This window comes from Cupressus sempervirens, chromosome 5 (genome assembly GCF_028749045.1).
Source record: "Cupressus sempervirens isolate cs-2001-9-10 chromosome 5, ASM2874904v1, whole genome shotgun sequence".
Taxonomy (NCBI): domain Eukaryota; kingdom Viridiplantae; phylum Streptophyta; class Pinopsida; order Cupressales; family Cupressaceae; genus Cupressus; species Cupressus sempervirens.
Genome location: NC_143122.1, coordinates 221,664,145 through 221,676,008, shown reverse-complemented (window position 1 = coordinate 221,676,008; position 11,864 = coordinate 221,664,145). Strand labels below are relative to the sequence as shown.

Below are 11,864 nucleotides of genomic sequence, written 5' to 3'. Positions count from 1 at the left end.
ATATTTCATAAGCATTTTCACCCATTTTGTCCAAAATTGTGCATGGGCAAACTCTCTTCATGTGTAGTTTGAAGTATCTACCCTTTGGTAGTCTCTCTTTATTGAGATATTCCCAAACTTTATCTCCAATCTAAAAATGAACTTCTCTCCCTCTCTTATCTACCTACTCCTTATACTTTTGAGTTTTATGTAGTAGTTTATACTTGACTTGTTCTTTGACTTGGGTAATGAGTTTTGCCAATTCTTCTCCCTACGAACTGACTTTAAAGTCTGAGGGTAAATCTACTAGATCAAATGGGCCTCTAGGGTGAAAATCATATACTACTTGGAAAGGTGTCTTGCAATTGGATTGGCCAGATTATGTTTCTTGGTTAGACATCTAAGAAGATCCCAAGTGATTATGTTGCTTGGTTAGATATCTGAGAAGATTCCAAACTTTGATTATGTTTCTTGGTTAGATAGATCAAAAGATTCCCAAGTGACCTATTCACCACTTTTAATGACCATCTATTTGTCGATGATAGGTAGAGTTGTAAGTTAATTTTGTTCCTAATTTCCTACGGAGTGTATGCTAGAAGTTTCCTTGAAAGATGACATCCCTATTTGAGACTATTGTTCTTGGTAGCCCATGAATTCTAAAAAATTCTTCAAAGAAGAGGTGAGTAATGTGGGAGGCATTATTTTTACTTTTACAATTGAGATGTGGCATAATAACCATCTTGCTAAACCTATCTATAATAACAAACACATTGTCAAATCCATGTTTACTTCTAGAAAGGCCCATTAATAAATTCATGGAGATTAACTCCCAAACCTAGTAGGTATTGGATAGGGTTGGTATAACCCCTAATTTTTAGAAACACCCTTATATTGGTAAAAGATAGTGCACGCTTCCACAAATTTCTTGACATCATTTATTGTCTTTTACCAAAAGAAACTTCTCATAATTAGATCTAGTGTCTTATCTATGCCAAAATAGCCACTCATGCTACCAAAATGTTTCTCTTTTATGATATGTAGTCTCATGGAACACCTAGGTATGCAAAGTTTAGAACTTTTAAACGAAAAGATCATTTTGGATGAGAAATTCAAAAAAAATTGTCTGATATTTCACTACTAGTTAAGAAAAAACCTTGAATGTTTCTCCAAAGTGTAGATCACCTACATAGAGGTACTTCAAAGAATCAGTCCTAATGCTTTGGATTTGTACTTCTTCAATCATAACAACCCTTCTACTAAGGGCATCAATAACCTTATTTTCTTGTCCTTTCTTGTGCTTTAGTGTAAAGGTTCATGCTTGTAATTGTTCCATCCATTTTGTATGCTTAACACTCCATTTCCCCACTCTAACATTTCCAATAGGTCATTTTACCTTTGCCACATCTCGATTAAGATTTTTGATAGTGTACATCAATATATTTTTCTCATTTGCAAGTTTTCTCTATAAACAATTAAAACATTACACTATGTAGTACTACATTAAACAACTCATATAACTTTGAGAATAAATAAAATTTATTTAAAACTATAACAAAATAGACATATAATTGAGAATAAAGTGAAGTTGTTCTCAACCAAATATTCAATACTTCAAAGTTCAATAATATCCAACAAGACAAAATATTGTTCACAATGTTTCTAAAAATATGTTTGGGCCTACAATGACTAATTCTATCCTACTAATGATTTTAAATTCAATTCCTCAAACTCTTTCCCCATCACTTCCAGTGTACTGTATATAATAGCATTTTTTGGGCAATCCTCAGGCACAATTTTTTTGTATGGTTTGTGATTTGTTGGTATTTTATAAAGCTTAGTCATTATGGATTTCATATTTTTGTTGCAAGAAATTAGAAGAGACAATGATAGATTTTCAATGGTCCCTCATTGGGTTGATATAAGCTACATCTAGAAAACCCAGAGAAAAAGGACAAAACAAGACCCCTACAAGTACTAATGGAAACAATCAAAATCCTATATAGTTTTTGTGACAAAAAAAAATCCAGAACCTATTGCTCAAATAGAATAGAAAATTTTATTTAAAGGAACTTCAATAGTAGCTATAATGAGTCTAGAGTACTATAACATCCTACAAAATATACTAGGTACTTCAAGTGGGTGATAATCTATACCTAGCTACATAAACTTACTATAAATGGGTGACAATGCGTACATAGTTATATAACATTGAAAGAAAGAGTTCAAATTGCATCTACATGCAAACCCCACCACTTGCTTGTGTTCCAAGTTAAACAAGGAAATAATTTTCCCTCATACACATGATGTAGTAAGTTGACAACTAGACCTCAACTCCATGATCAACACAAAATTATAGTGACAAAATCCACTCTTGCAAATATTTATATAAATATAATGTTTTTTATAACATATTATGTTTGTTATCTTGGTTGTCCATGTTGCAATTATGGTGAAGTTTGTGTGGGTATTGTAAATAGTATAAGTTCAATGTTGAGGCCCACACTCAATAACTAATAGCCATATGTACATTCCTTGAGTTCCTCTCTTGAGGTATAAGAGAGTAAAATTTATCTTTAGGCTTTTCTCCACATATTCCTAAAATAGTGCTCTTATAATTAGACCCCTCTCTTGATTATAGAATTTTAAGCTTCCAATGATGAGGACCTTCCATTGCTATAGGTATGATTTATTTCATGTTGAAAATTTATTGGTTCTATCCAAAATCGCATTTGTGTCTTTAAACTCTACTCTCCATATTCTTGACAGTCAACTTATTTTTGAGATCGCAATAAGAAGAAAAAATGATACTATGTTTCTATAATTATAGATTTTTGTTTCAAGATTTCTATATATTTTACCTCCAAAAATCCTTACTTCTACTTATTACATGTATATTTCATACATAATCTTATGATTTATACACAAAATTTATGAGAGCTGCCTACTACTATGCATTCTCCTACCACACAAATTTTTCAATTGTTGATCATCTGCACCCATCTATTCATTATCATATTTTTACAGGAACAACCCCAAGATCTTGTAGTTTCAAAAAGTGCTCATTGTTTTTATGGAAAAAGATGGTAGATTCTTTCTTTTTCCCTTTTTAAAGTTTGATTAATAGGTAAATTTGGCTTGAGAAAGGGTCCAAACCCTTCTATATCGTATGAAAAATATATATAGCAATTACCAAATCATGGAAATGGCCTAGATTACTACTAGGAAGGAAAATATTCTAAGCTGACACAATGTTACAAGCTAGCAGTAAACTAGTAGCCAGAAGACACAAAAAACTTTTTACATTTTTTTCAAACTATAAATCAAGATTATTTTCCTAAACAAGAAAAACATGTCACAAATTATTGGTATTTGTGACTATGACTAATCCACTACAATTATTTTACCACTCAAGGAGTCAAAACAAACCTGAGACAAAAGACAAGCATAAAATGAAAATCAACAAACAAAAAAGTGTCCTCCATAATTTCTTATTTTATTAAACTTCTATTTTATTGTTATGGATTTTTTACATAGTCACAAAAGATCCTCACATGTGATATAAAGTCAACCTAGCAACTTAATCCATCACCTTGCACAAGAGCTACAAGGATAACAATGGCAACAAAATGAATTTTCAACATTAGTTTCTTTTGTAAACAAGAAGCATATTCCAAAAATTGAAAAAACAAGTGACACACATTTATGTGGTCTCCATTTTAATTCATCAACCATGGTTATTGATGTTGGGAAAATAGGAATGATAGTCTTAGGAGTCACTCATTTATTTTGTAATGCCCAAATCTCTATATCTCATATGTCTCAAAAATTATTCTATAACAATGGAACTACTTATTCCTCCAATGATGCCAACATTGAGATTTACAAAAATTCTTCCTAAGATGTCTTTGTGCCTTTCTCAATGCCATTCACATGGGTTTCCTTATTTACAAAGAGAACCAAAGATAAGTGTTTAATGTGAATATAATCATTAAACATAAAATTATACAAAAAGAAATGTGAAGTGACCTAAATCCAACTTCCATACAAGAACAAGAGCAACCCTTTCTCCTTTGACACTTATATCAAAACAAAACATTGCAAGCTTGCAAAATATGAACACATATTTCTTCCAAGTGAAAATACACATATAAAATATTGATCTCTACTCTTTTCAAGAGAAACCCTTGCTCTTCCAACTCACATATCAAAATAAAACACTACAAGCATGCAAAATATAAACACATTTCTTCCAAGTGAAAGTGCACATATAACATATTCATCTTTGCTCTCTACAAACACATACGTGCAAAGAGAAAATAACAAAAAAAGAAAAAATGGGTTAGCTCTCAAGATAGAATTTAATGGAGGAAAAGCATCTCTCTCCTCAAATCCTTATTTCTACACTCTTGACGTTCTCAAGATGGTATGAGGATCCCTAGAAAGCTCAAGAATTCTTAACAAAATAAAATTTATACAAAATTCTTTCTATCTTTTAATTTACTGAATCAAATTTACAAAAATTAGGAATTGGCCTTTTTAAGGGCAAACGAGAACTAATATGCAAGTGTTATCCCACACATATCCATTTCTATTCAATAGAATGAAGACATGTGGCATCTTACTTGCTTGTGTATCTATCATCTTACTAGAAATATTGCAAGGGCTTACCTTGGATGTGAACCTACATGGCCACACCTTGTCAAGGCATAGTAAAGTGGATTGTAATCTTGTTTCATCTCATTTGGAAAGGTAAAATATTGTCCAAGAGACCTCTCAATTATTTTAGAATGCATTTTATTCCCAAGAATGGAACAAGTATATAAATTCATACAATAGGCTCAACCCAAAATGAAACCATTTCCAATGTAACAACCCAAGTGTATTAAACTTACAAAAATACTCATAAATCATTTCTTACACTCTTTAAAAGATATCCCAAAGATAAATTTGAGTTTGCATTTGAAGAATAAATAGTCATAATTTTTATTTTCATTAACATTTCTAACAAAATAATGATATAACACTAAAGAAAAAGTATTTATCTTAGACTAAATGACTAAAAGTCAGAGTCAACTAATTCTTGAAAATTTGAGTCATATTCCTCAAATGTCACTTAATCAAATTGCTAAAGTTGTGAGCATTGAACCAAGTTCTATCCATAAAAATCAAAAAATCAATTCAACTTGCACACAATATTTCTTGCACATTGTTATTGGGAGGTTGAATGTTTGGCATCCTATTCTAGCAAAGCACATTATCAGTTCAAACAATACCTTTCTTGGACAACTTGCTTAAATTCTCATTGAATTTATTTTTTGGGCATACAAGTGTACAAGCTTGGTTATTCTTTTCACTTGGACAACTTGGACTTATAATTTTTCTTGAATGAGATTTATTGTTGTATTGTTATATGTCCAGAAGAATAATATTAGCCTCTATGCTCCAGACTATGATGATGATTGCCATCAATGACATATTTTTTTCCATTCTAGATGATTTATAGATAATGTTATCATCAACTTAAATGTAAAGGTAAATACATGTGCAAAAATAATATCCCAATAACATATTTTTCTTTCTTGGAGCAATCTTGTACATGTAACGTGCCCTTTCCTTTTGGGCTTAATGGCTCCATTCTTGATAACTCATTATTTTCTTGTATTTAGACATTTTTCTTTGGTGATGAACTTTCTTTCCCTAATTTTCCACTCTTTTGTAATACTGATAAATTTGTCTCAATAAAGAAAACTGATGCAGGAGCATCCAGAGGTATAAGGGCAATCTTGTGTCACCCAAAATAAATATACCTAGACATAGTTTATGTTTCATGTGTTTTCATTTTTGGATACCCATTTGGATCAAATAAAGGTTCCAACTTTCATAGTTCCACTATTAGTGTTCTGGGTTAGAGTTTTTAAGCACCTTGGGATACGTATAAGTGTCAAAAAAATAGGACTATGTAATTGAGCCATAATTATGGTGAGTTAGAAGGTGTAAATTTCAAGGATGATTATAATTCTAATTTAGAACATTTTAGAAAAAGAATCAGGTGAAAATGCTACACAATGAGAAAGTTGTCATGGTTTTTCAATTTTTGGAGACCTCCTAAGAATGCTTCAAAGTCAGGTTTGAGGCACTAAATGGCCTTGTATGGGCCTAAAAAATGGGTAACAAGAAAATCTTTTCCATAGGGCTATAGATAACTTTGAGAGCTTTCTAGAAATGTAAACGGTTCATCAATCAAAGCTACAATTTAGAAGTTATGCCTCTTGGAAGTTCAGCTACATTTTTCTGGATTCTTCTAATTTTGCATTGACTTCTAATTTGACTTATGGAGCCTTCCATTTTGGTGGTGGATGCCAACTAGCACTTTCTAGAATGTATTCCTAATCCTTAACCCTTTGGGGTCTATTTAAGAACATTTCTGGCATTATAAAAGGCAGTTCAGAGTGGAGTTTGAGAGAATGTACTGGAAGAAGAAATTATCTCCAAATTTATACTTTTGTAAGCCCATAGGGCATGTTTTGGATTCTGCTTTCTCTGTACTGAGTCTATTAGCATATTTTCATAGTTAATAAAGTTTTCCCTTTCTTATTGTGTCCATTCTGTTCTTGGGGCTTGACCCCATCAAAAACTTAAGAGTAGTGAACACAACAATTCTTAGGCACATGAAATCCATCTTGCAACTTCTTTAGGGGTCAAGATTTTCCAAAGGCATCACACAACTTCTTTAGCGGTCATGTAATAGGAACATGATTCCTCAAGAAAAATGATAATTCTTCTTTATTGACATTGTAATCACAAGGCATCACACACTTCTTAGCTAATTAGCACACAACCAATGTGAATATGTTGTTGTAGAGTTTGCATTCCTTTCTAAGAACCTCTGCCTTGATTTTTTTTTTCTACTAGTACCTTATAGTCCTCCCTGATCCAGTAATTACATTCATAGGAAAGGATCATTAGTGCCATGTCTCAAAAATGATCCAATCTCCAATCTCTCCAACTTATGCACAACCATCTTCCTATGAAAATCAAAATCAAGAAGACCAACAACAAACTCCATGTATATCTTGTTGGTAAGCTCTTTCCTCCATGTATATATTGTTGGTCATTCCTTTAATATGGTATTAGAAATTTGGTAGGAGCTCTATAACATAACTTTTACCAAATTACCAAAAGTTGTTAACAACTTGAAGAATTAGGTCCAACCAAGTACAATTCAAAGAACAATAACACTTTTTTGTGGACATATTGTTTTGTTTGAAACAACTGTAGAAAGTGAATGGACATATTTTTCTTTTTGAAATAATTAAAGCTTTAGAAAACTATCATCAAGGATCAAAAATCAAGGGAAAAAAAGAAAAAAGAGTTTTTTATTCAACTAAGTTGATTGGGAAAAGAATGTTATGAAAGCCAATTGTCAATTTCTATATGAGTATAATCTATTTTAGGTTATTTTAAACTTGTTTTAAGCCTTTAAAGATAGATCTTATCTAACTCAATGAAGGTAATATGTTCTATTTTTCTTCCACTTTGCAACTATTTTGTTGCCAATGTGTGCAATTTCTAGGTTTAGGTAATTTTTCAGTTAGCCCCATATATAGTCTACACTAGGGTGTTTTTAGTGGTGAATATTCACATTTTTGCGAATTTTGAAAATTTTTGTTGGTAACTTGGCTAATAATTTAAGATTTAATGCAACCTAAATAGCCACATTTTTATTAAATTTATTTCTAAAATATTTAAAATTGCTCAATAATTTATTTTATTAAAAAAATTAAACCCAAAGATTTTCCACAACACTCGATACATGATTAGATTTGTTTCACCTAAATATTATTTATTATCAAAGAAACCAATAATTATCATAATTATGAGTTACTTTAGGGCTATATTACCAATATTGCATTTCCAATATTGATTTAAAACATAATGTAATAATCCTCATAATTTCCATGAGATAAATCATATTCAATTTTGATTTGTAATATTCCATGAAGATTAGCGAACTTCCTATTATTATTGAGATTTGCCAATATTTTCTACTCAAAAATTATGATTCCAAAATAATCGCCAATGTAAATAATATTTAAATAAATAAATTGAGAGATTTGCCAATAAAAGTAATTTGGTTTTTCAAAATAATGAAAGGTTCACTAATAATTTATATCTTTTTTCTGGAGGGGAGTTTCTTAAACTTTACCTTGGTCTACACCATAAAATGGTCCACTATTTGTGTTCAAACATTAGTGGATGATCAACACAATGTCCTTCAACTATTGTAGTTTCTTATATGTTTGGTTAATATTTGGCCTTTTCATGTTCCTTAAAGTGTTTTTGTTGTTCATCCATATGCTTTTTTGGTACAAGATTAATGTGGTGGTACAATTCTTGTCTTCACTTTGAAATGTGTTAGCTACAATAATTTTTAAATTCCACTTCCATGTTATCTCCAATGATTCTTATATTTCAAGGGCCAACTTAGTAGAATAACCTAAACAATGAAATGAAATAAGTAAAGTAATGTAGGGTTGACTTTAAATCTCAGACAATGAGTTTACTCAAGAAATTCATATTTAAATATTAATAGCAATATCAAAAGGATCCAAGAAGCTTGATAAATGAATTTTTTTTTTGAATTATGAAGACAACTTCAAAATTTGTTTCTCCATAATGTTTCCTCGATGCATGAAGAAGAATCTCAAATTGCAATGTAACTTTGTGAGACACATACTAAAGATGCTAATTGAAAAATATTATAGTGATATATAAGAATTTACTTTTGCATTATTGAAAATAAAGTTGGCACAAGAAAATAAACATTAATACTCAACTAGGTGCTTTAAACACTTCTTTTTTCCATTTTTTGTATTCCTCTTCTTGAGCATCATTTCCAAGGGAAATGGAGTAGAAATAGTAGTATCCTTACATATTTTTGCAACTTAACATCCCTTGTAGGGATTTTTTCAAGGCTTGATGTCATCATCAATATAAACATTTTATACCATCTACCAAATTTGTAAAATATTATCCTCTGCTACAATAACAATCACCCAATCATCATTCAAATTCTATGAAAAATCATATATTTTTTCTAGTGTGTCCTCCATGAATGAAAAGGAAGTTGGGCAACCCATCTTTTTAGTCTTTTGGTGTTTTCTCCTTGCCAATTATACTGAGGTCCTAGACCAAAACCACAAAAAGAAGCCAATATTGTTTCATCTTTTTGATTCCACCACACTTGAATGATCTCCTCTGTGTAGTGGGAGAAGGTTTGTAAGAGCTGGATAGTTTCCAAAGATCAAACAACTTAATAGTTTTGTTAGTAGATCCAGTGGCCAATACCCACTCATTAAAGGGGTTGCAAGATAAAATAGTAACTTCACTTTCATAAGCTACAATAGATTGTATAGGCATATTTAGCACATGTACATGCATATCCTATATGAGAAAAAAATAACAATTTCAGAAAAAACAAAAAGAAATTCATGCTTTAAATGTCATAAAACATCCTCAAAAACCTCTTCATAGACCTTAAGAATATGTTTAGCCTCAAGTAGTTTACTTCCAATAGCTAAACTAACATTCCACAACCATATTTTTACATCATATGAACCATTTAGTAGATAACCTTCCTTAAAAGGCCTCCATGATAAAGCATATCATTCAACATCATGACCTTTCAATATTATCTCTGTAGTGTAAACCGCTTGTTAAGGAGGTTTTGATGGATGGTTGATGTGATCAAATATAAAATTATTTGAGTTCACTAGAATGGTTGCAATAATGGAAGCATTCTGTGGCATGTATCAAGCTATGTCAACTTCACCTTCATGATTAATCTACTAAATTATTTTTACATTCTAGGATGGACTATTGAAATCTCCAGCAAATTTAGACTCTAGAGATGGAATTCGAACCTTTTCTATCATAAAAAAATTAGGCTCCTAATCAAAGGCATGCGTTATGAGGATCAATTTTTGCATGAAATAACCACCATTGGGGATCTCATGGTAATTGGGAAACCTAATGCCCATATGTTACAACAATAACAGAAGAACAATAAAAATTAAACAAAATGATAGGTTAGTAATAGATACAGATGATGCTAAATCTATTTTATTATACTTGAGGTGTGTATTGTTTATCACCAATATTAAATTCCAATGTAGTTAGTTAACTTCTTCAAGAACACAAACCAAATTGTTGCTATACTTTTAAAGAATGAACCTTTGGCTAGTATATATATATATATATATAGATACATACATACATACATACATACATACATACATACATATATATAAATACATACATACATACATACATACATACATACATAAATATATACATACATACATATATATATACATATATACACACACACACACACACACACACACACACACACACACACATGTATATATATATACATACATATATATAGATACATACATACATACATACATACATACATACATACACACATACATACATACATACATACATACATACATACATACATACATATGTATCTTTTTCTACCTTAAATCAATGTTAAGATTTCAGCATTTTTCCTCAATCATCTCCCCCCTTCCCCATTCTATTTTCCTTTCTCACATTCACACTAATGATTTTAGGAGTATTTCTTGGCATGCCTTCTTCTTATGCTTAATTTCCTTAGGTTTGGCCATGCTTTTTCATAGGGAGATAATTCTGTCATACAATACAATGTGCTCAATATTTTTCTCATTTAATCATGTTATCGGGGTAAGATCTTTTCAAAAGTTCCTTGATTATGTTTGTGTGTGAAACACATAATGCATTATATTTCTTCAACATTTGATACCATTACACTAGCTTTCTTGAAATTGATTTTCCTGGTAACTGAGTTTATATATTTTTTGTTGATGATGTTATTCATTAGATTACCTATATTTCGAAAACACATTGTAGAATAATTGTAGAACAAAGAATTTTATGTGAGTGCAAAACATGCAAAGGAAAAAAAGAAAGTTATAAAGAATTCACTAAATACAATTTAGAGATACATTTAATTTCCTATTTATTATGTTCAATCAATTGCTTGGTGTCCTATTAAGGTTGTGAACCTTACCTTCTTTGAGAAGCATCTTAGTACTACAACAAAGTACCCCAGTGACTACATACATTTAAAAAATGGGTCATCTTTTACTCAATGTTTTTTAAGAATTTTTTTAGAGCATTGGTTTAGAGAACATTCTAATGCATTAATTTTTTTCAGTAAAAGAATATGTATTAGCATAAAAAAATTAGAGGTGTGAAATTGAAACTTTCTAGTAGAAATATTTAAGAGGCAAATGGTGCTCATTCTTATACCTTGCATGTGTATTATCAATTTATCAAGACTTCTATATCAATATAGAGCGAATCTAATGATCCATGCAATGCGACCAAGAAAAGAAAAAGAGGATGACATGCATTTTATCTTATCTAAACATTTTTTCACTGTTAACCTACTAGTATCTTGGCATACTGAAGTTGAAATTGAAATCTAAGGTCTTCCACCATTATGAGTATCATATCTAGTCTACAATTAGCATTTATCTTAATAAATATTTTGCATTGTTAATATTTGATTATGATCAAATAATAATAAATTTTAAATCTCAGACCTCCAACTTCCACCATTTTGTATAGCATGTATGATCATCCATAGAGAGGAATTTGAGCCTCTTCTTATTTGAATACCTATTTTCACTAATAACCCATACCATTATGTTTGATATTTTGAGATTAATGTTTACTTCAAGTCTGCTAATATGTTTTAATAATCTATTTAGTATTATTATGCTCAATATTTCCATTCTATTAGTAGGACACCATGTATTAATTGTAGTAAC

The 11,864-nt window shown here is 30.6% G+C and overlaps 1 pseudogene; it reads right to left on the bottom strand.

Moving 5' to 3' along the window:
* Positions 1-8,948: 8,948 nt before the first annotated feature.
* Positions 8,949-10,019, bottom strand: LOC149555228 (histone-binding protein MSI1 pseudogene; annotated as a pseudogene).
* Positions 10,020-11,864: the final 1,845 nt, after the last annotated feature.